Here is a 19,079-nt window from a genome sequence, read left to right as displayed (position 1 = left end):
CCTACCAAAGGCTAGACTTCTCCCTTCTAGTGGAGAGGTAGGTAGTCTGGCTATGACTTACCTTCTTTCCATCCTCTTCAAGACTTAGATACATATATATTTTCTCTTTTTTTAGCTTTATTGAGATCTAATTGACCAGTAAAATTGTACTATATTTAAAGTGTACACTGTGATGATTTGATATATGTATACTTTGTGAAAGGATTCTCACCATTGAGTTAATTGATTCATGTATCCATCATCTTACGTATTACCTTTTTTCTCACTTGGTTTTGGGTGAGGGGCACTCTCTCCCCCCCCCTTAGATACATTGTACTACTCATGAAGGCAACTACTCACCTCTCACCTCTTCTTAGTCCTCTCCTTGCATGATCAAGGGAGGGGATGTGGAATAATGTTTGGTGGGGAATAGAAACACTATAGTTAGTAATTTTTTGAAGAGGTCTCTGGTTCCAATTATGAAACACATGATAGATGGTATTGGTTAAAGTAATTTTAGCTGCTGTAATAAATAAACTCTGAAATTTTAGTGGCTCATTTAACATAAATTTATGTTGTTCTCACATAAAGCTTCCTAATGAAGACAGTCACTTTGTATAGCCATTCAGGCTGAGAGAGGCTCTGCCATATTCAATATGAGGCTTGAAATGTCATCTTGATCTAGACATCTAGCCAGTGAAAGGGGTGAGAGAGAGAGCATAAGTGTTTGTGGGCTAAGGCTGACTTGGCATTCATTACTCCTGTTTGCATTTCATTGGCCAACTTAATCACACCTAATTTCACAAGGAGTGGGAGAGAGAAAGTGTCAGGGAAATGTAGTTACTGGTCATGAAGCTGCATCTCATTCTGCATTAAGAAAGGAGAGCATGAACTTTTGATAGGCAACTGGCCATTGTTGTCACAAGATGGCATTCACAAATGTAACATGGCATACATATGAAGCATGACACACATGAGGAGAGCACAGCCAAGCACTCTGGGAGGGACCCCTCCTTGCAGAGACTGAATCACATCCCCTGGGCTTTAACACCTAAGCAGACACAAGGCCTCCCGGAGCTTACCAGTCATGCAGTGCACAAACTCAAGACCAGTCCCACCGGTCTTCACATCCTTAGTCGTCTTTGGGCTCCCCACATCCCACTTCTCTTGCTTGGTAACAACCTCAGTCACATCTCATTTGCCATTCTCCACTCCCTCACTCTCCAAACCTCCCCATCATAATCTCTCATCATCAATTTTCCTACAGTCTCAACTTTTACTTGGAAAGTTCCCTTGCTTTCTTGCTCTAGTTACCTCAACCTGGCTTTCGCCTGAGAACACTGCCTGTTCTACAGTCTTCTCAAATGATAGCTGTGTTTTCTTCCTGCTTCATATACCTTCATATACCTAGCTGGAAGGCTAGGTAGTTATCACTTTCCTCTATTTTCTACTTCCAAATTGTCTTTCCTTCTATCTTTGATGTGCATATCATCAGATTTTACTACCTTTAGCCCTTATTATCTTCTGTTGGCCTCCTGGCCTCTCATTTATTGAAAATGTCAGCATTTGGCTCACTGTATCACTCTTGTCTTTTTTTCCTTTCATTCTTAGCAATTTCCACATCCAATCAGACAATTCAAACAATACCCAGAATCCTCTGACCTTTTTGTCTTCGATGATCTTTTCCACATGTTGGCAACTTACTCAGGCAGTAATATCTTAGATGTTGTAATCAGGGATAATTGTGCCACCTCAGAAAATTTGATTTGATAAAAACAACCAAGAATGACCATCACCTTCTATATTGCTAACTCACTCTAGTTCTGACCCTCCAAGAACTCTCACTAATCTTTAGCTGTGTCTCATTTCAACTATTCTTCATTCTCTTTGTGTCCTTACTTCCCTGCCTACTAATCTGCATTTCATTGCCCAGCGCTATAACCTTCCTTACAATCTTATATTCCTTGCTCCTCTCTCCTTTTATTGTGCTTGACTGGCAAAAGCTGAATCTGGTTAAATTCAACTATCTATTTATGCCACATCTGTATCTTGAGTTTGAACATTGCTAATGAAAAAAACAACTTTACTGACTGGACTCACGTCAAATTTATGATAAAAAATCTCAGATGGGAAATAGTCTTGGTTCCATATACAGAAAACAGGAAGATTTTAGTACTTTAACTGACATTAATAAAAATTTCAGTATAATGTCCAAATAAGGAAAAAATGATTAGCATACTAGTGTATCTCTATACTACAGTCAATAATTATTGTCCTCTTTCATGAAAATTAAGAAAAAGAACTGGTTAATGTTAATACTTTTTTGTTGTTTAATTTTTAGTTAAGAATAATTCTTTTAAAAATAACATTATTTTCTTTTTCTTGCTTATTAGTACATAAATATTTCAAAAGATTTGGAAAATTGGTGAAAAAATAAAGTTATATGAAAGTACTATTTACTTTTAAAGCCATCAAGAGTAAATTATTTCTGAATTTTTAGTGTAATATTTACATGTGTTTGATTGCTCCAAGTCTCTCTTGGAGGTCCTCTTTGAGGGGGATGTACTCTTGTACAATTCATAATTAATCCATACGATAGCCATGACCAGTAACCCATTTCTAGCACTCTGCCCACCAACCAGTTGTCCTCAGATAGTTTCAAGGCCATTCATCTTGGAATAGGAGGTCTTCAATTCCACCCAGTCTTACTGATAAGAAACCTATCAGGAAGCAAGGTACTAGACCCATGGGCTAGTAGTATCAGCATCACCTGGAAGTTTATTAGAAACGCAAATTATCAATCCCCACCTGTTTGAGGTTGAATTATGTCTCACCAAAGTTTATCTATAAAGTTTACCCCCCAGAACCTCAGAATGTAAACTTATTTGGAAAAATGGTCTTTACAGAGGTAAGCAAGTTAAAAAGAGGTCATTAGGGTGGACTCTAGTCCAAAATGACTGGTAACTTTTATAAAAAGGGGAAATTTAGACACAGAGAGACATGCATAGAGCATAGAGGGAAGATGTTATCTATATGCCAAGTAGAGAGGCCTGGAACAAGTCCTTCTCTCACAACCCTCAAAAAGAACCAATCTTGCCAACACCTTGATTTAAGACTTTAAGACTCCAAAATTTTGAATTCACTTATTTTGTTTAAATCACCCAGTTTGCGGTACTTTGTTACGGTAATCCTAGCAAACTAATACCCACTGTAGAGCTATGAATCAGAATCTATATTTTAATAAAATCATCAAGTGATTTTCATGCATGTTAAACTTTGGAAACATGGAGTTAGAATACTTTAAAGAGCAAGTCAGGGAAAACCTAAATCAAATAGTCAGCAACAATAGAGTTGATTGCAGTGGTTCTCAATTCTATAAGCAGCTTGGAATCACCTGGAGAGCTTTAAAAAATACCAATGCCAGGAGCCTAGCTCGGAACACTAAAAAACTGGTTGGAATGAGACCCAGATATCAGTAAGCTTCCCAGAAGAATCTAATGGGTAGTCAATGATGAAAACTACTGATTTATTAACTTAAGTAACTGAAAAGACCTGCATAGTGTGGGCCCTGAGTGTGGTGAATTAGGGCTTTGACTTTGATTCTCTGCTCTCTATTAGTTTGTTTTATCATCAAATGACTTCCTTTAAGGTTACAGAGCCACTGCTAATAGCAATTATGGCTGCATGCTTCATTAATCACCTCCAGAGGGGAAGGGTGCTTCGCTTTAGTCTGACTGTGCCTACTTATTACATTGATTGTCTCTGGACTATAGCTAAGGCCCAGGGATCACAAGGCGCTTAAAGGTTAGAGCCTGGCTTTTGTGCCCTTTCCCAAATTAATAATGATGAGGAGGACAGAGGGGCAACTCTGATTGGCTCAGACCAAAGGAGGTTAACCTCTGAAGCTTATTATAGGGTTGGTTTTTCTCTTCCAAACTACTGGAAAATTGACATGTTTTCTATATTGAGTATTCGATCCATGTATTACCACATTAACAGGCTAAAGGGCAATTATATGATTACATCAATCAATGAAATAAAAGCAGTTGACAAAAATTTAAAACCATTCATGATAAAACTCTTAGAAAAATAGAAATAGAGGAGAATTTTACCAATTTGTTAAAGAGAATCTGTGAAGTTGTGGAAGTTCTAGCCACAAAAGGAATAAGGCAACAAAAGGAAATAAGAACCATGCAGATTGTATAGTAAGAAAATAAAACGGTCTTTGTTTGCAGATGACATAATTGACTATATAAAAAATTGTCAGAAATCTATAGAAAACTCCTAGAACTAAAACGTGAGTTCATCAAGGTAGCAGGATGCATGTTAAATAGACTCAAATCAATTGTATTTCTACATGCTGACAATGAACATGTGGACACCAAAATTAAAAATACATACAGTATCATTTACAATCTCTCAAAAATAAAAGTGAAATACTTAAGAGTAAATCTAATAAAACATATATAGGACTTGTATGATGAAACTACAAAATGCTGATGAAGGAAGTCAAAGAAGATTTAAAAAATGGATAGTCATGCCATGTTTGTGGATTGGAAGACAATGTAGGAAGGATGTCACTTGTCTTAGTATTGAAAGTGGGCTTAATTCCTTTCAAAATTCCACTAAGTTACAGACAAGCTTATTCTAAATTTTATATAGGAAGGCAAAGGATCTAGACCAGTTAAAACAATTTTGAAATAAAAGAATAAAGTGAGAAAAGTTAGTCTACTCAATGTCAAGACATTTTATAGCTACAGTAATTGAAGAACAAATAGACACCTAGATCAATGAAGCAGAAGAGAGAATCCAGAAACAGACCCCACAAATATGCCTAGCTGATATTTAACAAAGGTGCAAAAGCAATTCAATAGAAAGAAAGATTACCTTTGCAATAAATGGTGCTAGAGAAATTAGACATCCATAGGTGAAAACAAACAAAATAGATCTGTTTCATACTGTATACAAAAATTAATTCAAAATTTGTCACAGATTTAAACGTAAAACATAAAACTAAAACTTTTAGAACAAAAACAGGAGGAAATCTTCAGGACCTAGGACTAGGCAGAGTTCTTAGATTTAACACCAAAGCACAATCCATAAAAGGAGAAAATGTTAAATCGAATGTCATCAAAATTAAGAACCTTTCTCTGTGATGCACCCTGTTAAGTGGACGAAGAGACAAGCTACAGATTAGGAGAAAATATTTGCAATTCACATAGCTGACAAAAGACTAGTAGTCCTAGTCTAAAAAAAAAAAAGTCAGCTCAATTCCACAGTAAAAAAAAAATCTGACTAGAAAATGGGCAAAAGGCACAAACAAATATTTCATCTAAGATGACATACAAATGACATAAAAAGATGTTCAACATCTTTATTCATTAGAGGAATGCAAATTAAAACCATAATAAGATATTACTATATACTTCTTAGGAAGAAACATAGTGACAATGACAAATGTTGGTGAGGACATGGAGAAACTGGATTAAGTGTATACCTCATAAAGGGGTACGGACACTCTGGAAAACAGTTTAACAGTTTCTTAAAAGCCAAATATGCAACCACTATATAACCCAGTAATTGCATTACTGGGCATTTATCCCAGATAAATGAAAATTTATGTCCATAACAAAAATCTGTATGTGAATGTTGATAGCAGCTTTATTCTTAATAGCCCCATATTGGGAACAGACCAAAGGTGAATGGATAAACAAACTGTGGTACATCCATACCATGGAATATTACTCAGAACTATATAGAAATGAGCTATTAAAACATAGGGGGAAAACTAAATGCCATTGGATTTGGCAATGATTTCTTCCATATGACACCAAAAGCATAAACAACAAAAATAGAAAAATGGGACTACATTAAACTTAGAAAAACTACTTACAGCAAAGGAAATGATCAACATAGTGAAAAGGAAACTTACAGAATGGGAATAAATATTTGCAAGTTATATATCTGATAAAGGGCTAATATCCAGAATATATAAACAACTCCTAGAACTCAACAGCAAAAACAATGTAACCTGATTAAAAAATGGGCAATAGATTTGAATAGACATTTCTCTAAAGAAGATATATAGATGGACAACATACATATGAAAAGATACTCAACATCACTAATCATCAGAAAAATACAAATCAAAACCACAATCAGAAATCTGTTTTATATCCGTTAGGATGGCCATTATCAAAAACAAACAGAAAATAAGTTTTGGCAAGGATGTAGAGAAATTGGAATCTTTATACACTGCTGGTGGGTATGTAAAATGATGTAGCTGCTATGGAAAGCAGTATAGAGGTTTCTCAAAATACTAAAAATAGAAAATGATCCAGCAATCCTACTTCTGGATATATATTCAAAATAATTTGAAAACAGGGTCTTGAAGAGATGTTTGTACACACAAGAGGTGGAAACAACCTAAATGTCTATTCATGGCTGAATGGATAAAGAAAATGTGGTGTATACATACAATGGAATACTATTTAGCCTTAAAAAGCAGGAAATTTAAGAATGTCATTTGCTACAACATGGACAAAACTTGAGAACATTATGCTAAGTGAAATAAGCCAGTATAAAAAAAAAAAGTCAAATACTGTATGATTTCACTTCTATGAAGTATCTAAAGTACTTAAATCCTTAGAACCTGGAAGTAGAATGGTGGTTACCCGGGGCTGGAGGGAGGGAGAAGAGAGCTGTTGGTCAGTGGTTATAGAGTTTTAGTTTTGAAAGACGAAAAAGTTCTATTAGAGAGTTGTTGCACATAAGTGTACATATAGTTAACACTACTGTACTGTACAGTTAAAAATAGTTAAGGTGATAAATTTTATGTTGTGTTTTTTTCCACATTTTTTAAAAGAAAAAGCAACAAACTTGATACATTTAATAACTTGTATGGATTACCGGGGAATTATGCTGAGTGAAAAAAGCCAATCTCAGAAATTTACATATTATGATTCCTTTTAAATATACATTTGTGAAATGAGAAAAATTATAGAAATGAAGACTAGATTAATGGTTGCCAGGCTTTAAGGAGAAAGTGGAGGCAGAAAGGAAATAGGTGTGAGTATCAAAGGGCAACATCACACAATATGGTCCAGGAATGGATCTCGACTATATTCATGTCAATATCCTTGTTGTACTATAGTTTTGCAAGATGTTGTCTTGGGGAAAATTGAATAAAGAGTATCTAGGATTTCTCTGTATTATCTTTTACAACAACATGCAAATGTATAATTATCACAAATCAAAATTTAATAAAAATAAACTTTATTGAGATATAATTTACTTACAATATAGTTCATTTTTACGTGTTCAATTTAACGGTTTCAACAAGGTACCTTTTTGACCACAACCACAATCAAGATACAGAACATTTTTGTCACCCCAAACAGTTTCCTTATGCCCCTTTATAGGCCATCTTCCCCAGCTTTGATCTTGGCAACCACCGACTTCCTTTCTGTCACTGAAAATGACTTTGTTTTTTTGTAAATTTCAGTATTCGCTTTTACACTACATAGTTAGATCTTTATTCAGATCAATACAATTTTCTTCAGTCTACGGCCATGCCACCCTGAACAAGCCCGATCCTGTCAGATCTTAGAAGCTAAACAGGGTTCGGCCTGGTTAGTATTTGGATGGGAGATCACCTAGGAAGACCAGGTGCTGTAGGCATAAAAAATAAAAAATAAGGGATTGTAAGCTGACAAGGTCCTTGCAATCTGTGAGGTCAACCAAGTGTTGCCTCACCTAAAATAATAAATAAATAAATAAATAAATGAATGAATGAATAAATAAATAAATAAATAAAAAATTTTCTTCAATAACTAACTATTGATTTTGTTTCATTTGTCTGTTAAAAATTCTATTCTTTGTTAGATTAAAATTTAGAATCTCTGTCCTCCATATCAGTTATCTTCTTTCTTATGTCATATTCATTTCTTTGTTTCTTTCCACCCTGTAATGAGAGAACTTTGTCCCTAAAATCCTCACCAGTACAAATTCTAATACTGCCATGTGCTTAAACATTTCTTGAAAATGATCTGCGGGCTCTGCTGTCCATGTTGTTATTCTAATTCTAACCTTCCACAGCCTTTTATGATTTAGTTTCTTCTTCTTGGATGCTATCCATCTCTACCAACACTCCCGCTCTCAACCATTGAGTCACACTATCTATTTAAATCTTGTATCAAAGCTCTTTTTTTCTTATTTATTTATGAATGAAACTCTTAGTAAGGAGTTTTGTGATTCTATTTAAGGACACTATATAAAGCTGAGGAGTATTACATAACCACTCAAAAAATGTCTGTGATTGAAGTACCACATACAAATGGAATATACAATTCATAAACTTCTTTTATAGTCACCTATCACTTAATAAATACAAAGGAACTAACCGTAGTACATTTTTTTCTTTTCTTTTCTTTTTTTTTTTGTAAAAGCAATCTTTGAAACAACATTACCTGTGCTTTGGAGCCAATTTTGTGGCTCGTGGCCAAAAATTCGACACATTTTGAATTTACTTATTCTATTGGAGTTAAATAATGCCTCCTTCAAATTCACAAGGAGTTTTTTGCTACCTTAAAAGATAGTACAGATATCTAGAAATCTCTTCAACTTCCCAAACTCATTTCCTGCCAAAGTCCTTTAAAATAACAACAAACAACCACAACAACCATAACAATGAAAACCAGTCACAGATATTAAACATTCAAAAGTTCTACTAAATAGGGTGGAGAGGAAGAGTAGTTAAAGATTATGTCATTAAATAAAAAAATGTAAAAGGCTTAAAATGTGAGACTCTTCTTTTTTGAAAGAACAAGCTTGTCATTAAATTACTAAATACTATTTCTTCTTGGTAAGAATGAATTTTCTATAAGGATTGATTACGTAAAATGGAGACTCTTCCCATAGGATATAGTCTGTGGAAATATCATTTACCTTGTAGTGCAAGCTTCTAATTGCAGCCTATTGCCTGATTTGACACTTCACTTCCAATAATATAGCTGGTCAGTGCCACCTGAGGCAGAAGTCCTTTGAAGGACAGGCAGGGCCTTTCTGTTCAAAATGGCATCATATTCATCATTCATGTATACTCTTTCCTAAGTCTATTAAAATACTCAAGAAGACATTGTAAAAGACAAACATTTATAACAACCAAAGATAATAGTGAACCATCTGATAGCTACAGAAGAATTCCATCAACCACAGAAGGGAATAAATTGGAAGGAGACCCAAAATTGTGTCCTCTGTGTGCATGCTCTCACTTCTGAAAAAGCAGAGCGAAATCCAATGGGAAACAAAAATTAAATTAAAAAATAAGCTGGGAAATTGGAAAATTTACTATAGTTAAAAACAGATAAGGGGAAATTCAGACAGTTTGATTTTTTTTTTTTAAGGAGAAAGGCAGTCGATAACAGGGATAGCCTTTAATAAATATTTAAATACATAGCAGTATTAGAATCTATATTGGTGATAGTAAAGAACTGTAGAAAATCAAATCAGTGGTTTAAGAGACAAAGAAGTTCTCTCAATCATGGTGTAGAAGGTGAGAGTATGGTGCTAAATTTTTGGAAAGCGATTTTTGAATGTAGTCTACTTAAAGAGTAGGGGAAGATGATAGAAGACACGAATTAGGCTGACATTACTCTAAAATTGAAAGGGAATCTGTTCTATTAGTTAATTGTATTTAATTACATACTGAAAATTTTCTAATTTATAATTATATGTTACATGTACATTTATATACTATACATTGCCTACATGCACATATGTTTAGAAAATATGATGTATTTTATAGGAGAATGACTAGCTAAATGTGCAAGTTTAGTCCAGGCACCTGGATTTTTGTTGCATCTGTGAAACTAGCAGAATGTTGCCTATAATTATATAAGTGTGAGTAGCATATGTTGTAATATAAATTAATGAATAGAATACAGTTTTGCTTTTGTTTCTTAAAAATTGCTCTTTAGAATGTGTTGTATTTTGACCTATTTTGCTTTAAATTAGCATGCAAGCACTTTTTAAAGAATAAATGAATTGAACCTATATTAAACACTGGGAGCACAATGATGAAAATTATTTCTATAGTCAAGCTAAGAAAGAGATGAAGACAAACAATGAGGACTGAAATTTATAGAAGCATAAGGTGCTTCAGAAATGAGAAGTGATGTCTAAGTTGAAGGGCAAGGGAGGGCAGGGGAGGGGAGTTAGCAAGTCCAAGAGTCAGAGAAAGTGCTCTAGGCAGAGGGGGCATTGGCAGCAAAAGTCTGGGACTGAAAAAGCATAAGGATGTGGGAGAAATCCAATATGGGTAGGACATCAAATGAGTTAGGAGATAGAAGGAGGTGTCAAAACAGGGAGGAATGCTGAGAGCTGAGACTGGGGAGTGAGTGGTAGGTGAGTGATACAGAACTCAGAAGTGTCCTATCAAGGAGTTTTGACTTAATTCTTTAAACAACAATGTATTAACATGAACAAGTATAGACTTGAGAAAGATACCTGTGACTGTAGTCAGAATGGAGGAGAGCCAGGGTGACCAGTGAGGAAGCAGAGGCCACTCACATCAGGGAATAGACAATATTCAAAATATATAATAAACAGGAACAGAAACATTAGGAGGCACCATAGCATAATGATACAAGCAAAAGCTCTGGAGCCATGTGGACATGATGCTGGGCTCACTTCATGAGCATTTTCAGTTTTCTCATTTAGCAAAAGGACTGTCAAACCTTAATAGAATTGTGAAGATTAGATAAATAATGCATATAATGTGCTTTAAAACAGCACAGGATTGATATATGGTTACTATTACCTTTCTAATGACTATTATTTTATCACAGGACATAAAGTGAAATATGTTTCATGACATAATATGCTTGTCAGTTTTTATTTCCCATTCTTGGGCCAGATGTGAAAAGAATATATCAAAATTTATACAAAAATTACTTGTTATTTATCAAATCAGAGGAAAGACAAAAGGAGAAAAATCCCTCATGGTTTGAAGTTGCCTATTATCACACAAAAATTGATACAGGAAATTAATCATACTCATAGCCTTCAGAATATTTGACATGCCTAACCTTGAAATGTCCACAGAAGTTACCTCCCCATGTGAGTTTTCTAAATATTTTGAAACATTTCAAATAGGATGCATAGAAAAATCAGCTGTCACAACTAGTTTTTCTATATTTCTCCTAACACTACATCTTTTTTTTCAGTATGTAGTCTGCATCCCAACAGGCAGCAGTTAAAACAAGTGCCGTCTCACACTATAACCAAGGTGATCTACTTTCCAAAAGAAATAGTTGAAACTTCATTGCCTGATGTTCTTCTTCTTCTTCCTCAGTTAATTCTACATTTTAGGTCTGTCTTTAAACACCCGCCTTTGGTTCCAAAATCTGCATCACCTTAGAATGCCTATCAGCTGCAAGTAATAGAAAAACTTATCTAACAGTGGTATAACAACAAGTTTATTTTGACCACTTACAAGGTGTTAGGATGTAGCCAGCACATAGTTCACTCTAGCCAAGAGAGTCAGTTAGGGAACCTATATCTTGGCCTGTTTACTCCACAAAGATTTTGTTGTTATCTTTCATCCCTGCTTCTGCATCTCGGCAGCATTATGTTCAAAGCAGAAACATGAAGACCGAAGCTGATCCATCGCTGCCATCCTAGAGACGGCTACCATGGCAGTTAAGCTCTAAGGTGCCATTTCTACTTTATCTCCTGCCTCACACAGCAGTTTGTTATGAAGTCATGGCGATTTTACAGCTTCTATGTTCTCATCTGTGAGAAATGAATAAATGTGTGCTAAAGTAAAGAAGAGGCTTGGACTAGAGTTATATTAGTTGTCAAAAATAATTATTCATATCTCCTCATTTCACCCAGAAAAATTCTCCTTGAACCTACCACAGTCAACAAAGAAGAAATAGCCACAGAATAGGCATGAATGACATCTCCTGCTTTCTTGAATACATTCACTGGAAAAAGCCATATCACTGGCCTTTAACTAAATCATAAGAAAAATTCTACATAATAACATAGCGTGAGTGCCGTGAATTATTTTTCCAGGCATGGTCTGCTCATATCTACCATTGAACCATGACATTTGTAATAAAGTTCTGGACTTTTAGGTGGGCCTTTTTTTTACATGAAGAAAATACAGATAATTTGATCCAATTAATTCTACACTATAACCAATTTGGTTTACTTGCTCCAGGTTTTTAGGAAGGTCCTTTGACCACTAGTACAATAGGATCTTTAGCTGATTTGGTTATTCATAATTTTTAGGTTCTTTATGGTTGACTTTTGTAACCATGTATAGTTCAAGATAGTGGTGATTAATAATTTTTCACATCAGGAGCTGGATACAAAACTTCTTCAGGGAGCACAGGCTGCCATTCTGAAGGGTTCTGGCTATTGGGCTTAGCAAATTTCTAAACCTCATTTATGCGAAGATAGAAACACCTCTACAATATTTCTACCACATATCTTGCCACTAATTTCTTTGATTAAAGAATATTTCCAATGTCCATTATGCTAGAGAACAAAGACTTTATCAGATTTCCGCCCACTTCCCCCAACCCCAGCCTGGCTTTATAGAAATAAATAGACAATTAGTTGCTTGTATTTACATTGTACAATTCAATGAGTTTTTTTTTTTCAATTATAGTTGGAATACAATAATATACTAGTTTCAGCTGTATAGCATAATGATCAGAGATCCACATAACTCAAAGACTGTCTTATGATAACTGTATGTGGAATTGGCCTTTTGATTAAGGTTTTTCTCATGCTAGCTCATCACCCCTGGAGGGTGTACTCCTGATTATTATAGACCAGCCCAAGGGTATAGATGAAAACTAATACACGTGTGTATATCACCTGTCCGTGCAGGAATATTTTAAAGAAAGTTACAATCTCATGAAAAGCATTCATTGGAAAGCTGAGCAAGGTTGCATCCCTCCACACACAACTGACCTTTATTATGCCAGTCCCGTCAAAGTAGTCAAGATCCTTTTCCACTTTGCTCCTGTTTTGATGATTTGGCCCCTGTTTTGATGGCTGGAAGCAGAGAACACTTTGTCTGGCATGGACAACAGAAGATAACTAGTTGGTAAAATAGCAATAACATTGGAAAATTTATAATGAAACAGCACAGATGTTAGGATAGAATCCTGAGTTCACCGCCAAGTCCTTTATGAACTGAAATTTAGTACGTCTTCGTTAAATTTCCCCTCTTTTTCAAATCTCATTTGCTGTCCTGTGATTGATCTTTTTTATTCCAATATTCTCTCATAATGAGAATTTCATGTCTAGTCTAGACAATGCCTTCACATAAAGCTGTTTGCCATACCATAGCATTTTGTGCCATTAATAGACAAATATACCATTTAATTTTTAAGCTAGTATTGCTAATAGCTGTATCTCTATTCTAAATTAAAGGATTAGAGAAAAGAATATGTGATGTCACATTTTGGACCCTTCAGCTTTTAAAGAAGCAAGTCTACATTAGGTCATGTCTTAATCTCCACAGAAAGTTTATATTTACAGAGAAATGGAACCCTTTTCTAAGGACTGCATAAAGAAGAAGGATTTATTGTCAAAATAATCTAAATAAATAAAGCTATTTTTTGTTGTTTGGTAATGATGGATTTGGGTCTTTAAAAATTAATGTCAGCTATTTAACAACTGCAAAAGATTCAGGATATATTATGTTCAATAAGTGTTAACTTTTTAAAAGAGAAAAAAGATCAGCAAACAGAAAAAAAATCTTAGTACAGTAAATGTTAGCATCTGAAACTTTCTCTTTGGCTTATTCGTGAGTATTACTTAGAAGTCTGTATGAGGCTCATTAGGCCATATAAAATCACAGGTTTATCCATATGTAGACCAAATGTTTAAAAAAGGGATTGCATACCCACAAAAGAAATGAAAGAAAAATAAAAGACCTGACAGTTTTGCCTTGAAAGTCCCAGGGTAAATTCTATTGTCAGAAGTAATTATATTGCCTACCCTTTGAGAGATGCAATTACTTGTTTCATGATGTTTTATAGGGGGGAAATATCCCTTGTTTCACAATGATAAGTTATCAATTTCAAGGCAATTTTGACATAATTGATAACCAGAAATCATATATCTCTCATTCTGCATTTTCTATGTTCTTTTTCATTATGATGACCATAGTTCTTAGATCCAAATCTGGAATGTGTGGCCAGTGTAACCAGTTTTTCTACCTGGAAATAGTGACCTATTAAAGCAATAGTACAGTGAGTGAGACTCTAGGGACAGAAATGAATAATGAGATGAAACGCCATGTCCAATTTATTACCGTGAGCCATTCAACAGCAGATAACATCCACACTTACATTTTCTTTAAACTTAAGCAAAACATTAAGTGTGCACAACTTCCCACTAGCAAAGGACAACTGAAAACTTGCTTTGGGAAATTAACCTCAAAACATCCCGATCTCTCTCTGTAAATACACCTCAAGTACCAGGGACCTTGAGGAGATTTCGTAGAAAACAGGGAAAAGACAAAAATTTCCCCTTACTTTCCTTGAGAGGAGGGAAAGGAGTTAGTATTTTGTTTGTTTTTGCCTAGCTTGAAAATAGTTTTTATTCTTTATTTTACAAAGGTAGGCCTAAGTTATATTCATCTTATTCTCTTGTAATTTTTTGTTGTCTACGAAAGGAAAGGATTTGAAAATAAACAGTCAATGTATAATGTGAAGTTGAGAGGGTCAATTCCACATTATTACTGTTATTTTTCAACATATTTTGGATATTGTACTTTGTAAGTAGCAGAAATAGGTTTTCTTTGTATTTTGTAGTTTGCCAATTTACTTTCCTTGCTTTATGTCAATAGTTTATTCTTTTGAAATTTAATTTAGTTTACTTTTCTGCTTGGAAAAACTAGATTTTTTCTGGGAATAGAAATTTTAATAAAAACAGTTTTTTAATTAATCTGTAGAAATTCCAAAAGGCTTTAACATTCTAGTTAAGGAAAAGATCATGGAAAGGTGCTCAACATCATTAATCATCAGGGAAGTACAAATCAAAACCACGATGAGCTATCACCTCACACCTATTAGAATGGCTGTCATCAAGAAGACAAGAGATGACAAGTGTTGACAGGGATGTGGAGAAAAAGGAATCTTGTGCACTGTTGGTGGGAATGTTGGTTTTCTATTCAGCCACCAAGGAAAACAGTATAGAAGTTCCTCAAAAAATTAAAAATATAACTATCGCATGATCCAACAATCCCACTTCTGGGTATATATACAAAGGAAATTAAAATAGGATATCAAAAAGCTATCTGTATTCCATGTTTATTGCAGCATTACTTATAATAGTATATATATGTATATATATATAAATATATATGCATATATACATATATAAATATATATTCGTGTGTGTGTGTGTGCATGTGTGTATTCAGCCATGAGAAAAAAGGAAAGGAAATTTTGTCATTTGTGGCAACCTTGAGGGCATTATGCTGAGTGAGATAAGTCAGACACAGGCAGACAAATACTGTATTATCTCACTTATCCAAAAAAGTGGAACTTGTAGAAACAGAGAGTAGAATGGTGTTTACAAAGGGCTGGGGGATGAGGGAATTGGGGAGATGTAGGTTAAAGGGTACACACATTAAAAGATGAACACATTTTGGAGAAGTAATGTACAGCATTGTGTTGCTAAGAGACTAGAACTTAAATGGTCTCACTACAAAAAAGAAATCATAATTATGCTACATAATGGAGGTGTTAGCTAACATTGTGGCGATATTCATATTGCAATATATAAATGTATCAAAGCAACATGTTGTATACCTTAAACTTGTATAGTGTTATATGTCAATTATATCTCAATTTTAAAAAGTTTCCTGCATTAAAAAAAAAAAAGAGAATAAAAGGTCAAGGCTATTTTTCTCATTTGCTGTCTGTCAGGTTGAGGTATAGGGCAGTTTGCCTCTTTAGTTAAAATTAATTTAGCCCTGCCACTTCTCATGTTACTGCGAACATGACTGTTTGAGTAGGTCAGTTTTTTTATACTCTCACCTGTACTCAAGACTACCTCCTTTTTGCCGGGCTTTCTCATGAAATCAGAGCCCATGCTTTTATCTTGGGTATTTACAAATATTTACATTCTGTTATAAACATATCCCACTGGCTTGAATAGATCTGATAGCAGAAGCTTTAATAGAAGAACGTGGAAGAAATTTGGATGTTTGAAGTTCCCTTTCCCACTGTAGGAACCTTCAGACCTTTGGTTATGCTCAAAACTATTGATCAGTGTGTGATAGGTAGGTAGGTCTTGCATTACTTGACTCACGGTTGACCCTTGTATTGAGAAAATAAAACAGTTTCTCTGGTAAATTTTAAATTTATATATTTATCAAGCCCATTGAGTGTCCACATTCACTCTCAGGCTTTGTCACTTAAAGTTCTCCCATCAACAGCAACTGAATGAGTAAGTTTAGGAGTTGGCAGTCTATATTAGTTTACTATTGTTGCCATAGTTAAATACCATAAATGTAGTGGCTTAAAACAACACAAACATATTATCTAACAATTTTGTAGGTCAGACATTTGACCCAGATCTCACCAGGCTAAAACCAAGATGTCAGCAGGCTACATTCCTCTGTGAAGACTTCATGAGGCAATCCTTTTACTTGCTCATGTGGGTTGTTGGCAGAATTCAGTTCCTGGTGGTTAGAAGACTGAGGTCCCTATTTTTTTTTCTGATTGTTAGCTGAAGGTTATTCTCAGCTTCCAAAGGCTGCTATACTCTTTGGCTCATGGTCCCATTCCGTCATCTTCAAAGCTCACCTAGGGTCAGTTGAGCCCCTTTCAGGTTGCATCTCTCTTGCTGCAGCCAAGGAAGGTTCTCCATTGCTAAGGCCTTATGTGATTAAATTGGATCATTAGAAAATCCAGGATAATCTTCTCATATCAATGTTTATAATAAAAAGCAGCAACCTCTTTCTTTACCTATTTCCTTTCTAGATTCTCATTTTCTGAAAACTCTTAAAGTTGTTTCATCTGATAATTACCTCCATATTTCAAAATAACATGATACTGCTATTTCCTAATTGTTTAGAAGTGTAGACATTATGTATTCACTCTGTTCCATAAACAGGTGAGGATTTATTTCTCTGGTATCATCTTCTACACAACTCACAACTTGTTTTCCCCCCATTTCCAATGTAATTGGTTACTGTTTTGGTTAAATCAGAAGCCATCATTTACGTTATTATGAGTATATAAATATTCCTTACATTTGAGACACATAGTGTTTTATGAGTATATTTTTTTTCCTGAATTTACCAGTTGCCTTTATTTATCTATTCCTTAGTTTTCTGTGTTTATAATAGTAATTTGTATCTAAAATTTTCAATGGAGCTGTAATATTTCAATGTAAGATAAAAAATAAAACTCGTTATCTTTCAGTTAGTATTTACCTACACATCTCTCCTGAAGCCCTCTATCCTGTTGCTCTGATTTGTATTAATTCTCTATAACCCTGATGTTCAAATGAGTTACTGAAGCTTCCTTCACCATCAACTTGGAGCTATTTTCTAGAACCCTGTTTTTCTATTAGAAAAATACATATAGGATATAATTTTATTAAGACTTTGTGTGTTTAAAAAGCTCTTTATTTTCACCTTTGATTGATCTTTGATTAGATGCCACTTATTGTCTTCTGTCTTTCAGAGTTGCTGTTGAGATGCCTAAAGTCATTCTAATTCTTTATCTTCTATTTTAGTGTTCTACAGAAACTTTCAAAATAATTTTTTTATACCTGGTGGCTGAATATTTATCAGTGATGTGTCCTAATGTGAATATTTTGTCATTCATTATGCTAGATGGATATCCATGGACTCCTTGAAATATGGAAGTTTTCTTGTATAATTTCTTTGATAATTTCATAATCCCAGCTTAATCTGTTTTTATTTTCTAGATGAGTCATTTTAGTTTTCTCTGTTTTCTATCTTTGTCTTTTAGTTCTATAATTCTATTTTATAACTCACCTATTTAATCTTCCGCTCCCCTATTCTCCTGTCTTTTGAATGAGAAAACATATTTTTTATTGATGTAATCAGCAGTGAGTAAAAATGTGTTATAGTTGATTTGTACTCTTTTTCTGGTTCCTCATTGCCAGTTTCCATTTTTCCCCAATTTCATATTTTTTTTAACTTTGTCTTTACTTTTCTTTTGATGTAGAATGAGTTAAAGGTTAGAAGTATGAGCTCTGGGTCCAAATTGAAAAATTGTGAAACTAGCCATACTACTTCATATCTGTGACCTTAAGCAAGTTACTTAGTGTTTACGTATCTCAGTTTTTTTTTTAATTTATTAATTTATTTTTTAAATAATATTTTTAATTTTTCAATTATAGTTGGCATATAATATTGTATTAGTTTTGAATATTTAACATAGTGATTCAACATCTATATAGCTCCCAAAGTGATCACACCAATGAATCTAGTACCCATTTGAAACTGTACAGTTATTACAATATTATTGGCTATATTCTTTATGCTATAGTTTCTATCTCCATGACTATTTTGTAACTAACAATTTGTATTTCTTAATCCCTTCCCCCTTTTTCACTGACTCACCCAACCCCTTCCCATCTGATAACCCTCAAAATGTTCTCTGCGTCTGTTTGTTTCTGTTTTTGTTTGTTTGTTTGTTTGTTTCTTTGATTCCTCATATACATTAAGTCATATGACAATTGTCTTTCTTTATTCCACTCAGCATAATACCCTCTAGGTTCATCATGAAATATCCTTTTCTATTTCTTTACTTTTAGTCTCCGTGTGTCTTTTAATCTGAAGTGAGTCTCTTGTAGGCAGCATATGAAAGGGTCTTTTCTTAACCATTTAGCTACTTATCTTTTGATTAGAACATTTAATTCTTTTCCATTTGAAGTACTTTTTGATAGTTATGTAGTTATTGCCATTCTTTATTCACATTTTTGATACATATTTTTTTCTGCTTTAAAAGAAGTCCCTCCAACATTTTCTATGATACTGGCTTGGTGGTAATGAACTTCTTTAGCTTTCTATTGTCTGGGAAGCTCTT

General features: G+C 34.3%; 1 pseudogene; it reads left to right on the top strand.

The window, feature by feature from the left end:
* The first annotated feature begins 7,540 nt into the window (after window positions 1-7,540).
* LOC120591959 (uncharacterized) lies at window positions 7,541-7,659 on the top strand (annotated as a pseudogene).
* Window positions 7,660-19,079: the final 11,420 nt, after the last annotated feature.

The sequence above is a fragment of the Pteropus medius genome, unplaced genomic scaffold (genome assembly GCF_902729225.1).
Source record: "Pteropus medius unplaced genomic scaffold, Ma_sr-lr_union100, whole genome shotgun sequence".
NCBI classification, from domain to species: Eukaryota; Metazoa; Chordata; class Mammalia; order Chiroptera; family Pteropodidae; genus Pteropus; species Pteropus medius.
The sequence above is the reverse complement of the archived record's forward strand: the minus strand, read 5'-3'. Positions and strand labels throughout refer to the sequence as shown.